The sequence below is a fragment of the Salmo salar genome, chromosome ssa01 (genome assembly GCF_905237065.1).
Source record: "Salmo salar chromosome ssa01, Ssal_v3.1, whole genome shotgun sequence".
NCBI lineage: Eukaryota > Metazoa > Chordata > Actinopteri > Salmoniformes > Salmonidae > Salmo > Salmo salar.
In genome coordinates this window covers 145,434,705-145,448,214 of record NC_059442.1, presented here as the reverse complement: position 1 = coordinate 145,448,214, position 13,510 = coordinate 145,434,705, and the positions used below count along the sequence as shown (strand labels likewise).

Sequence of the window (13,510 nt, the reverse complement as noted above, 5' to 3'; positions counted from 1 at the left end):
TGCAAGATCTTACCTCGTGGAGTTGCAATGATCATGAGAACGGTGAGGAATCAGCCCAGAACTACACGGGAGGATCTTGTCAATGATCTCAAGGCAGCTGGGACCATAGTCACCAAGAAAACAATTGGTAACACACTACGCCGTGAAGGACTGAAATCCTGCAGCGCCCGCAAGGCCCCCTGCTCAAGAAAGCACATATACATGCCCGTCTGAAGTTTGCCAATGAACATCTGAATGATTCAGAGGACAACTGGGTGAAAGTGTTGTGGTCAGATGAGACCAAAATGGAGCTCTTTGGCATCAACTCAACTCGCCATGTTTGGAGGAGGAGGAATGCTGCCTATGACCCCAAGAACACCATCCCCACCGTCAAATATGGAGGTGGAAACATTATGCTTCGGGGGTGTTTTTCTGCTAAGGGGACAGGACAATTTCACCGCATCAAAGGGACGATGGACGGGGCCATGTATCGTCTAATCTTGGGTGAGAACCTCCTTCCCTCAGCCAGGGCATTGAAAATGGGTCGTGGATGGGTATTCCAGCATGACAATGACCCAAAACACACGGCCAAGTCAACAAAGGAGTGGCTCAAGAAGAAGCACATTAAGGTCCTGGAGTGGCCTAGCCAGTCTCCAGACCTTAATCCCATAGAAAATCTGTGGAGGGAGCTGAAGGTTTGAGTTGCCAAACGTCAGCCTCGAAACCTTAATGACTTGGAGAAGATCTGCAAAGAGGAGTGGGACAAAATCCCTCCTGAGATGTGTGCAAACCTAGCGGCCAACTACAAGAAACGTCTGACCTCTGTGATTGCCAACAAGGGTTTTGCCACGAAGTCCTAAGTCATGTTTTGCAGAGGGGTCAAATACTTCTTTCCCTCGTTAAAATGCAAATCATTTTTGACATGCGTTTTCTGGATTTTTTTGTTGTTATTCTGTCTCTCACTGTTCAAATAAACCTACCATTAAAATTATAGACTGATCATTTCTTTGTCAGTGGGCAAACGTACAAAATCAGCAGGGGATCAAATACTTTTTTCCCTCACTGTAAACTGCTGGAATGATTTTATTTAAGGAAACCACCCAGGCTAAGTTGAAGGTTCAACATGCATAACATTGACATCAGGGTGTGGGACTGTACTATACATATTTTCCATGTGAATGGCAGTTCTTTGAACGCTTTCAACTTTGTAAACAGTTGACTGAGCTGGCTGTAAAATCACCAGTCACATGCACACAGTCTCAATAACAAATACCCAATGATCTCTCATTATCTGTCTATCAGTCCTCACAGTTTTCCACAGGGAAGCCTAAAGCCATGAAGATCCACTGCTAGTCACGGTCTGTCCTGTCCAAGTAGAGGGATTTGACAAAAGTCTTCTTAATGCTACATCATTTAGGCACTCCTTTAGCTCTATAGGGGCTTGCTCTGGGAAAGTTATTAAATCAAGGCATTTAAACAACTTTTTTTTGTGGTAAATCCATTTGAATTCAATAACTTTTTGACAGCACCCCTTTCGATTGGAACAAAACCTTCCATACATATTTGCCCATTGTAGAAATGCTACGAAAGTGACTTTTTGGACCTGAATGCCAAACATTCAAGAGATAAAAGCGCTCAAAGTGTACACCTTTTGCATACTCCACCATAGCATGAGACAACCATGTCTTCATCACTGGAAAAGATAAACCTTTTGAGATTGATATTATTTTAAAGCTTACAAAACAGGTTTGTCAAACATTTTATAATTTCTTGAAAAAACATTAATGCCAATGATCTAAAAACAGGTAAGCTCCAATTCTGTGGTAGCTAAGATCCTATTTTACATCTGAGTTTTTTGTGTTGTGCCCACCATCGGTTGAGACACAACATGAACATGTCATGTTGTTTAAAACAAAAGGGATTCTGTCAAAACGTGATTGAATTCAAATGGATTTACCCTGTTTTAAACAAAGAGATATTATTATCGTGTTGCTTAAAACTCAAAGTTTAAACTTACTCATGACTCAACAGTATTGGGCAGGGTATTCTCAGCTCCTAATGACGTGGTCATTATATTTGACATGAGAGACATAGTGTATTTTATTCCTTTAAATCACCCATTGTCCTTCCCCCGGTCACATTGTCTTGAGTAAGTGTCAAGTGTATTATTAAAGTCAGACTCAGAGTATCAATCAGAGGTCAGTGACTGAGGTCTGGTAGCTTAATAACTGGATCAGCGTTCTGATAAACACACAACCAACCAGAGACAGATGAAATCAAATAACATTTTATTGGTCACATACACATACTTAGCAGATGTTATTGTGGGTGTAGCGAAACGCATTACTATCCAGCTCCTGCATTGGTTGGAGTGAAAAGATGGTGAATGGTTCAGATTGGCCTAGAGATCTGTATGGCTCTGGTTCAGAATGGGTATCTGGGGCCCACCAGTCTCCAGTAGTGCCAAAGCAGCCAGTACCAGGCCAGGTGCCTGAGTACAGAACAATATGATGTTCAAAGGTTCAACTAATCCTCACAGCCCTGTCACATTCCACATCCCTGCCCAGAACCACTACCTAACTACAGCTGGAGCAGTCTGCTACTGGTGGTGAACTCTCTATTGTACCACTGGTACCCTGTACTACTGTGCCTCCTAGCTGGCACAACATCAGAGACCCACAGAAACTCCAATCCAATAGATAGGATATTTCGGGGTTCTACATTTTACATCATTTACATTTTAGTCATTTAGCAGACGCTCTTATCCAGAGCGACTTACAGTAGTGAATGCATACATTTCATACATTTTTTTTCTGTGCGGGCCCCCCGTGGGAATCAAACCCGCAACCCTGGTGTTGCAAACACCATGCTCTACCAACTGAGCTACAGGGAAGGCTAATGTTACACCAAGTAAACAAACTATGGGTATGAAAACTGTTTACTGGGTATTAACTTTTTCCCTGACCAGAACTATGCACAATGGGGCAGCTTCATGTGGGATTCAGTTTGTTTTCAGTTCAATTGTGTAGCCAGGCTTTTAAAGTAGATACTTTTCAAGTAAACATGCAGACAGTCGTGCTAATGACTTTTTATGAAGGGTTAGCCCTCCGCTCCGAGGCCTTGACCCTTAGCTTAATGTAACCTTGTTCCTCATGATCACTCTATGCTCCCCAATTATGACCTGACAAGTATTTAAGCCCTACTGGATGACCGGCGAACTAAGCGACACGTGTCACAGTTCCACATTGAGTAACCAAAGCTGAAAATGACCTATGGCCAACCTCCAGAATCACACCAGATCCATCTGCATACAAACACAAGTCCTTCATGCATCTGAATACGGCCAACATTACCCTCTGTGTTTACATCATGTAGAGATGGTCACCTCATGGCAGAGTTCAGCCAAGGATTGCGTGCCATCGTTGTGCCACACAGATAAGGGCTAACTGGCGCTGTTAAGCCCCTTATGAATCGACCACGTTGTTCTCCTTTGTTTTGGTCAGTAAACCAACCCAAACAGATGACCTACGCACATTCATTCAGCTACTTTGCTCCCACTGAACAATCGATGGCTGCCACAAACTATTTTCCATTAGTGAAACACCACAGAATATAGCATTAGTATTAACATAACCAACAACAGTACTTGGCAAACAGAAAGCACAGACAAAACGTGCATCACTCCTAGAGGGAGAGAACATTCTTAAGAGCGTTTCTCATTCCTTCTCTAAATGAGTGACAATGATGCATAGATCTGAGGAAGGCTTTGTACTCACAGAGGACACAGGGTCAAAGATCTGACCTCGTCATTGGAACGCCATGAGAGGAGATTATGTCTCTGAGCCTGAGGAACCGCACAGTCTTTGCGTTTCTCTTACAAAGGCTGATGCAAATAATTTCATTCATACAAATATTTCTACAAAATGTGCTGATATTTAATGGAATCTTCAGTTACACTAGATATACATGTAGTGTAAATATACACTACTTGACCAAACGTATGTGGACACCTGCTCGTCAAACATCTCATTCAAAAATCACGGGCATTAATGTGGAGTTGGTCCCCCCTTTGCTGCTATAACAGCCTCGCCTCTTCTGGAAAGGCTTTCCCCTAGATGTTGGAACATTGGATGCAAGTCCCTGCATCATTCAGCCACAAGAGCATTAGTGAGGTTAGACACTGATGTTGGGCGATTAGGTCTGGCTCACAGTCGGTGTTCCAATTCATCCCAAACGTTTTCGATGGGATTGAGGTCAGGGCTTTCAGTCATGTTCTTCCACACCGATCTCGACAAACCATTTGTGTATGGACCTCGCTTTGTGCACGGGGGCATTGTCATGCTGAAACAGTAAAGGGCCTTCCCCAAACTGTTGCCACAAAGTTAGAAGCACAGAATTGTCTAGAATGTCATTGTATGCTGTAGCGCTAAGATTTCCCTTCACTGGAACTAAAGGGCCTAGCCCGAAGCATGAAAAACAGCCCCAGACCATTATTAGTCCACCACCAAACTTTACAGTTGGCACTATGCATTGGGACAGGTAGCGTTCTCCTGGCATGCGCCAAACCCAGATTCATTAGTTGGACTGCCAGATGGCGAAGCGTGATTCATCACTCCAGAGAACGCATTTCCACCGCTCCAGAGTCCAATGGCGGAGAGCTTTACACCACTCCAGCCGACGCTTGGCATTGCGCTTGGTGATCTTAGCCTTGTGTGCGGCTGCTCGGCCATTTCATGAAGCTCCCGAGGAACAGTTATTGTGCTGACATTGTTCCAGAGGCAGTATGAAACTTGGTAGTGAGTATTGCAACCGAGGACAGACAATTTTTACGCACTACGGCCTTCATCACTCGGTGGTCCCGTTCTGTGAGCTGTGGCCTACCACGTCTCGGCTGAGCCGTTGTTGCTCCTAGACGTTTCCACTTCACAATAACCGCACTTACAGTTGACTGGGGCAGCTCTAGCAGGGCAGATATTTGACGAATTGACTTATTACGGTGCCACGTTGAAAGTCACTGAGCTCTTCAGTGAGGCCATTCTACTGCCAATGTTTGTCTACGGAAATTGCATGACCGTGTGCTTGATTTTATACACTTGTGAGCAACGGGTGTGGCTGAAATAGCAGAATCCACTCATTTGAATGGGTGTCCACATACTGTTGTACATATAAATATATAAATACAGTATGTGAATTATAAGAACGTAAACTTAATCTGTCTTACCTGTTTATCAAGTACTGTATGAACTGTACCCCTACTGAACATCAACTCTACTGTATGCACAAGCTCCCTGTTATAGAGCCTCCTGTACTGAAGACTCACAATGCCTGTTCTGTTGTCTGATATTAATAACTGATTTATGATCTGTCCTCCTTGTTTGGGTGGCAGTAGCACAGTTCCTGATATTCCCTGCTCCTGGGTAGAGTAATAAATTCACGGCAATGCATCAAGCCCCCGCCTACCCTTAGGTCCCCTATGTCCCCTGCCTACCCTTAGATCTCCAATGTTCACCGCCTACCCTTATATCTCATATGTCTTCTCTTACGTCCCCCACAAGAAAAATAAATGTAAATGTGTGGAACACAGCAGAGTGTAGGAGTTTACCCCACTGTTCACCATACTCAAAACAGTCAATCAAGAGAAATAATTGGCCAGTCATGTTATTATCCTGTAATTCCCATAACATGTCTAATGACATGTACATTATATTTATTACTGTACAATCTATTTCCTTCAACTTCGAGTGTAACTAGGTAGAAAAGGAACTCATGATTTCAACAAGTTTAGACCTACTTTATCACTGTGACTGGCTTGGCACAAACTAAGTTTAGGTTAGATCATTAGACAAGCCATATTTCATGTAAACATATTCTATGTAAACTAAGCCCCTGAAAAATGTGAAGAACTTGCCGTGCTGATGGATAATAAAGCAATGTAAAATCATGGGGTGCACAGATATAGGATTAAAGCAATGTAAAATCATGGGGTGCACAGATATAGGATTAAAGCAATGTAAAATCATGGGGTGCACAGATATAGGATTAAAGCAATGCAATCACATTCAACAAGAGCTTTTCTCCAATTATTTTCTTTCAAGGGAGGGAAACGTGTTAAAGGTACTAGAAGTAACAACTCAAAAACAAACCGTCTCACTGGTCTCAAATTAACTAATCCGTTATTGAATTGACAACAAGAGGATTGCTGGAGCCAGTCAATTTGACAACAAGAGATGGTCTGTCTATTGTTGACCAATAAGAAGGCTGCCCCATTAGAATTATATTTGAGTGGGCCCAATAATATTTTTGGGGAAAAACGTGAGGAATTGAGCGCAAATGAAGGAGGAAAGTAGTAAGTATGCTGTTAGGAGCTTATGGTTGGACTAGAAGAGTGTATTACTTACTCCATCGATTCAGTAAGCTATTCATATGCATCTTGTCGGGGTGAACAGGACAAGGTGCACAGTCAGTCCCACAGTGTGTGTAACCCAAGCAAGACCAGCAGAAGTTAGTGCCTTTGTCCAGCAGCTGAGAGACCAGACCACACACACACACACACACACACACACACACACACACACACACACACACACACACACAATGAACACAAAGCACACAGACAGGGACAAATGTGATTAGACATGCAAACAAGTGTCACTAGCACACCACATAACACACATGAAACATTCCACACTCTTGGTGATAAAACTATTACTGCAAGGAACAGATTTGAATTTGCACTTTCAGTAGGCTACTTGTGTAGTTTGGATGATATAGGGACCTAACAAGAGAGCACCTGTTCCATGTTTCAGTGCTTACCAGTGGAGGCTCCTCAGAGGAGGAAGGGGAGGACCATCCTCCTCGGTGAATTTCAGAAGAAAAAATGAATAGTGAAACATTAAAAGTTATCATTTTTAGATAAAACTATACTAAATATATTCACATGTAACGAAATAATTGATTGGAACATACTGTTCGGCAATGAAGGTCTACAGTACAGTAGCCTCAGCAGCACTCAGTAAGGTAGCACCATGGTGTAGCCGGAGGACAGCTAGCTTCCGTCCTTCTCTGGGTACATTGACTTCAATACAAAACCTAGTAAGCTCATGGTTCTCACCCCCTTCCATAGACTTACACAGTAATTATGACAACTTCTGGAGGACGTCCTCCAACCTATCAGAGCTCTTGCAGCATGAACTGACGTTGTCCACCCAATCAAAGGATCAGAAAATGAATCTAGTACTGAAAGCATAAGCTACAGCTAGCTAGCAATGCAGTGCAAAAAATGTGGTGAGTAGATGCCTCAAAGAGAGAGAGAAAGACAATTGTTGAATAGTTTTGAACAAATTAATTTCTTCCAAAATTAAGGAGAAGCAGGAGACAGCTACCTATTTTAGCCTACTCAAACACAAGGCTCAAACAGAGAGGGATGATATGTTAGCTAGCTGGCTATGTCTATCCAACATTGGAACTCTTCCAAGTCAAGGTAAGCTTTTGATTTTATAAATGTATTGCCACCTGGGCCCACCGGTGTAACTGCACGCTGCTGACTGTACTGCATGATTGTAGCGGGATTACTAACTTGTTAGTTCTAGTACCTATGTTGACTATGACGTGACAACAATGTAGGCTGTATGTAGCAGGTCATGATATAAAGGTTTGGCTTGGAAAGAGTTTTCGCCTGGTCACAGACATCTAATGTGTTGTGCCCTGAAGTCGACAAGAGAAGGGAAAAGGTGAGGAAGAGAGTGCATAGATAGATGCGAGAAGGAATTATATATACAACGAGCTGTTTGTATGTGGCTGCTATGAAAGTGAACTGTGTTTGTTTGTGATCAGTGGTGTATTCATTGTGCCGATTCTGCTGAAAAAAAAAGTTTCTTCAACCAAAACCAACTGAACGAAACGGGGATAAACATACCTGAATTTGTCCAATAGAAACTCTTGTTTGAAGCTGTTGGAGTAATGATTACACCCTAGATCAGCTAGAGATGCAAGAAAGTGTGTGCAAAGCGGTATTGAATGTGTCACTGTCTGTCACCTTGATTACTCAAATCTCTTGACCTGTTGTTGTAAAAAAAAAGTTACGTTGTAAACTTTCATTCATAGGCTAGGTTATAGCAACCTCAGTGGGTACAGGGAAAATTATAGTATCATGTAGTAGCCTAAACCTATCGATGTTACATTGAGCTGGGTGAATGGAGTCCCTTACAAAAAAAGATTGCCGTTTTGAAACTGCAGTAACTTCAGTCAACTGTGGTATTTTGGACACAGTAATTGCAGAATGACTGCAGAATAACTGCAGTGTAATGCAGTTGAACTGCACTGTAACTGCAGTTACAATGCAAAATTACTGCAATTAAAAAAAGGTTATATTTTGGACACAGTATTTGCAGAATACTGCAGTTAAACTGCACTCTAACTGTAGTAATATTGCATTCTGACTGCAATCTTTTTTTGTAAGGCATATGAATGACAGTCATCCAATATGCTGTAATAGAAATAAGGCCATGTTCATAAAAAAAAAGTGTCATCCTCCTTTACCTTAAACGGCACCAGCCGCCACTGGCACTTACTCATGTATGATCAAGTTACAGGTATTTTAAGGTTCAGACTAGTTATTAAGCCCTACTTGCATTAAAAAAAAATGTATTATATTTTAGGATGTGTAAGTGTATGCCAAGGATATAATAAACTGTTGCATGATGCTGCATAAGATTTCTAATTTTATTGGGATATGATATCATTCGAAAGTTCACCTATCATTCCGAGGTGTATCCTAGTTTGTGTCTTGTATGTTCAATCACAAGTAAATTCTTCACACGATTCCCATTTGGACGTCGGCTACTGTGAAAGCATAGCAGCGGGGGAAATATATTGGAACTGAGCTAAAAGATAAAAAGTTGCAAGTGTGCGTGCGTTCAAAGCGTAAAACAAACCATGTTATCAGGTGATATTTGTAAACTTTGTAAACTATAGGCTTTAATTGATGGCTACAAAATAGCCACTGTCAAGTTTTACATGTATATGCTACTTACTGCGGCAACCTGTTGTGTAGACAAGCGTTTTCTTCAATGAACTTCCTCGGCTGCGTAATAGATTAAAATATATATTTCCCATAGAAGATGCAATGACTAGAATTGCGCGAGCGCCGCAACACTTTAAATGTTACTGCGTTCATGCAGGTCTCGACCAAACAGAGCAATCAATGCGTCAGTCTCAATCTGTCACCGTCAGTCTCAGTTGTTTTTCAGAAACTGAACCCAAACAGGATGACGAAATGCATGCCTTATCTGTTGCCTTGGGAACACCCCTGCAATTACAGGGCTCACTGCGCTTCATCCTGTCACTCCGTAAAAAGTGAGACCGATGAAAGTGTTGCCTAGTGGCTCTCTTTCCCTCCCACACACCACACCAACCACAACACAGACAGCTGCCACTGTCGCAATGAGAAACGTTCATATTCTGAAGAACCGTTTGTTCTCTTAACATTTTCACGTATGTATAGCAAGTCTAGATGTCCTCCCAAAATGTTGATCTGAATATCATATTATAATAAATTAACGACTCTTAATTTATTAAAGAACACGAAAATCCCTATTCCCTACATGAAATACATTTACCATAGACATTCAACAAGTTTGCTTGAAGCTGGTTTGTACAAATCTGATAATACATTCACCTATTAGGCTTATCTTGATTAATAAGAAGTATTATTCAGCTATAGGCATTTTTTTTACCAAGGCAATGAATGTGCAGAGTGCATCCTGTATCATGAAATGGGATAGGATGCACTCTGGTGGTCATTTTTGTGTAAAGTAAAAGTTGATGTAGCTTCATAAAATTTGGCCATTACCAATGTATACACATCATTGGGCATTACACCTATGATGGCCCGAAAAAACAAGTGCACAATACGATTCTGCAAAAAAAACTCAACAATAATGTGACAGAGACAGGACACACATTGCAGAAAGGCAACTGTAATTTATTCAAATAAAGAACTGGATGCAATATGAATAGAATAGTTCATTATGAGCTCCCGTTTTGTGAGCTCTGTCATGCTATGACAATTCAATGGTATGTTTACAGTATGTTGGCATGCATTTGGGTAGAGGCCCCAACGTCTCACTACAATGGATGACATTATACCATAGGACATTGTGTGATATGGACAGTAAAGGTAATCCTAGACCTTTCTATAAGATCGGGCACAGATTGTGATGAAACAAAAATCAAAGATGAAATATATGTATTAATACAAATATCATACAGCATTCTGGGGGTAGAACTTAATTTAACCCTGTAGTCAAACCCAACCTCTTCTTCGATATGTTGTTCTTAGAAGGGAGCACTTTCATGTGGAGGGGTGATAAAATATGGTTTGTGTTTGACATTTTTAACAGTTTAACTTAAACCCATGATGGTGGGTTATATCAGAACATATTTTTTACTATACATTTTGACACAAAGAGAAAAGAGAACACTTCAACTGATGTAGCCTTTTAATTGTGAGCAGGGGCACAACCTTCACTGGGACAAGTCCCACATTCTGAATTTGCATTTTTGTCCCCCCACAGTTTTATCATTAGAATGTGATACAAAACGAGGCAACGGTGCAGTGTGCTGTGCTTTAGGACCATGCGGATGCCTCCGAGCAGTTGGGTAGACCGTTTGGAGTGTTTATCCCTGGATTTTAAAAAAAATGAAAAGTTATGTAACCCCCACTTCTAAAACCAAAGTTGCGCCCCTGATTGTGAATCATGAGTGTGTTTATCCAGAATTAGAATATTTCGATTTTTTGGGGGGGGAGACTGATCTCGTAATATTCATCAGTATCTTATCCATAATTTAAATGTTAGATTCTTTTCAAAAGCCCCCCCCCCTGAACATTTGACAAGATGGTTAGATCACTATCTCACAAACAGGTACTTTTATACTACAGTTCCTTCAGAAAGTATTCACACCCCTTTACTTTTTCTACATTTTGTTGTGTTACAGATTGAACTTAAAACAGATTAAATTGCGATTTTTGGTCACTGGCCTAAACCCAATAACCCATTATCTCAATGTGGAATTATGTTTTTAAAAATGTTTACAAATACATTTAAAATGAAAAGCTGAAATGTTGAGTCAATAAGTATTCAACCCCTTTGTTAAGGTCATACTGTGTGTAATAATAGTGTTTAACATGATTTTTAATAACTACCTAATCTCTATACCCCACACATACAATTATCTGTAAGGTCACTCAGTCAAGCTGTGAATTTCAAACACAAATTCAACCACAAAGACCAGGGAGATTTTGCAATGCCTTGTAAAGAGCACCTATTGGTAGATGGGTAAAAAAAAAAAAAAAAGCAAACATTGAATATCCCTTTGAGCATGGTGAAGTTATTAATTACACTTTAGATGGTGTATCCATACACCCAGTCACTACAAAGATACAGGTGTCCTTCCTAACTCAGTTGCAGGATGGGAAGGAAATTGCTCAGGGATTTCACCATGAGACCAATGGTGACTTTAAAACAGAGTTTAATGGCTGTGATAGGAGAAAACGGAGGATGGATCAACAACATAGTAGTTACTCCACAATACTAACCTAATTGACAGAGTGAAAAGAAGGAAGCCTGTACAGAATAAAAAACATTCCAAAACATGCATCCTGTTTGCAACAAGGCACTAAAGTTATACTGCAAAACATTTGCAAAGCAATTACATTTTTGCCTTGAATACAGTGTTATGTTTTGGGCAAATACAATACAAAATATTACTGAGTACCACTCTCCATATTTTCAAACATAGTGGTGGCTGCATTATGTTATGGGTATGCTTGTAATCGTTAAGGGCGGGAGTTTTTCAGCATAAAAAAAGAAATGAAATGGAGCTAAGCACAGGCAAAATCCTAGAGGAAAACCTGGTTCAGTCTGCTTTCCACCAGACACAGGGAGATGAATTCACCTTTCAGTAGGTCAATAACCTAAAACACAAGGCCAAATCTACACTGGAGCTGCTTATCAAGAAGACAGTGAATTTTTACAGTTGTGACTTAAACCTGCTTGAAAATCTATGGTAAAACATGAAAATGGTTGTCTAGCAATGATCAACAACAAATACGAAAGAGCTTGAACATTTTTGTAAAGAATAATGGGCCAATATTACAATCCAGGTGTGCAAAGCTTAGATGCTTACCCAGAAAGACTCAGTCATAATCACTGCCAAAGGTGATTCTAACATGCATTGACTGAAGGGTGTGAATACTTATGTTAATGAGCTATTTCTGTACTTCATTTTCAATACATTTGCTTACATTTTGTGTGTAAATGGGTGAGAAAAAAACTATTTAATTCATTTTTAATTCCAGCTGTAACACAACAAAATGTGGAACAAGTCAAGAGGTATGAATACTTTCTGAAGACACTGTAAGTGGTCAGCTATACAGAGACCTCCTCACTCAGATACCATCTAACAACACAGCATACATGACAGGCTGACTGAGAGGGTCCAGCATTGCAACAGAGTGCATAGTAAGTCTTAAAAAACACAACATACAATTCAGTGTTTTCACATACAGCAGTGACATGCAAGAAAATGACACTTTGGTGCTGAAATAATCACTATGTGGAAGCATTCATTGTTGAATTAATGTTGTTTCAATAATATCTTATGGAATCATAAACATCTTCAGTGACTGAAGTGATCTGTACACCAACATTGTCTAACTATATGTAAAAAGGGCGAGGTTAAAAACACATGCCACTAGAGAACTGGGGAGATTATTCAACCGCTTTGGTCTCATCTAAAAATGTAGAAAAAAGCGGAGAATTTAAAAAGATTGCACTCTACTGGCAATGTCGAAGTTCTACCATCTCGTTTGTATCTTACCATATCTGATGACATCTTTATCCATGTCAAACTAATTCCAGCATTTCCATAAGAGATATGTCATGCATAGATTGTACAAGAGGTCTGCAGCCGCACTAGGCTTTATGCTTGGTATTAAAATTAATTTGTAAGAGCCAGTAACTGATACAATTTCACAATGACATTGCAATGCACTTGTTTAATAGGGGTTTGTTTCTCTATGAATGCTATTACTTTACAAAATATGATAACCATTTTATTTTTGGTGTTCTGAAAATGAGATCTGTAAATCTATTAGCATATAAAAAGAAACAAACGTGATTTCGATTTCAGCTTCAACACTATCATCCCCTTTGCTAAACACATATATTAGAAACATTTAGTTTCATTAGGTTTTCAAAAGCTCTTTACCAGTTGTAGTAACTGGGAGACATTTTACAATGAATCATTAGTGAGGACTTAATTAATAAAACAAATAGATTGTGCAGCAACAACTAATTCTATTAATGTGCAACTTATGTCGCTTCTACAATGTTTGCATTGAGAAATCAGACACAAATCCATACTATGAATGTAGTAAACCTTTTTCATCTCAATAAACCTCTCCTATACAGGTTTCCACTGAAAACATGAATGTTCCTAAACTGTCCACATTGATGAGTGGTACAGACAA

The 13,510-nt window shown here is 40.2% G+C and overlaps 1 pseudogene; it reads right to left on the bottom strand.

Moving 5' to 3' along the window:
* The window catches only part of LOC123723929 (dual specificity testis-specific protein kinase 2-like), a 28,790-nt pseudogene extending 19,524 nt beyond the window's left edge, over nt 1–9,266 (bottom strand).
* Between the last annotated feature and the right edge of the window lie 4,244 nt (nt 9,267–13,510).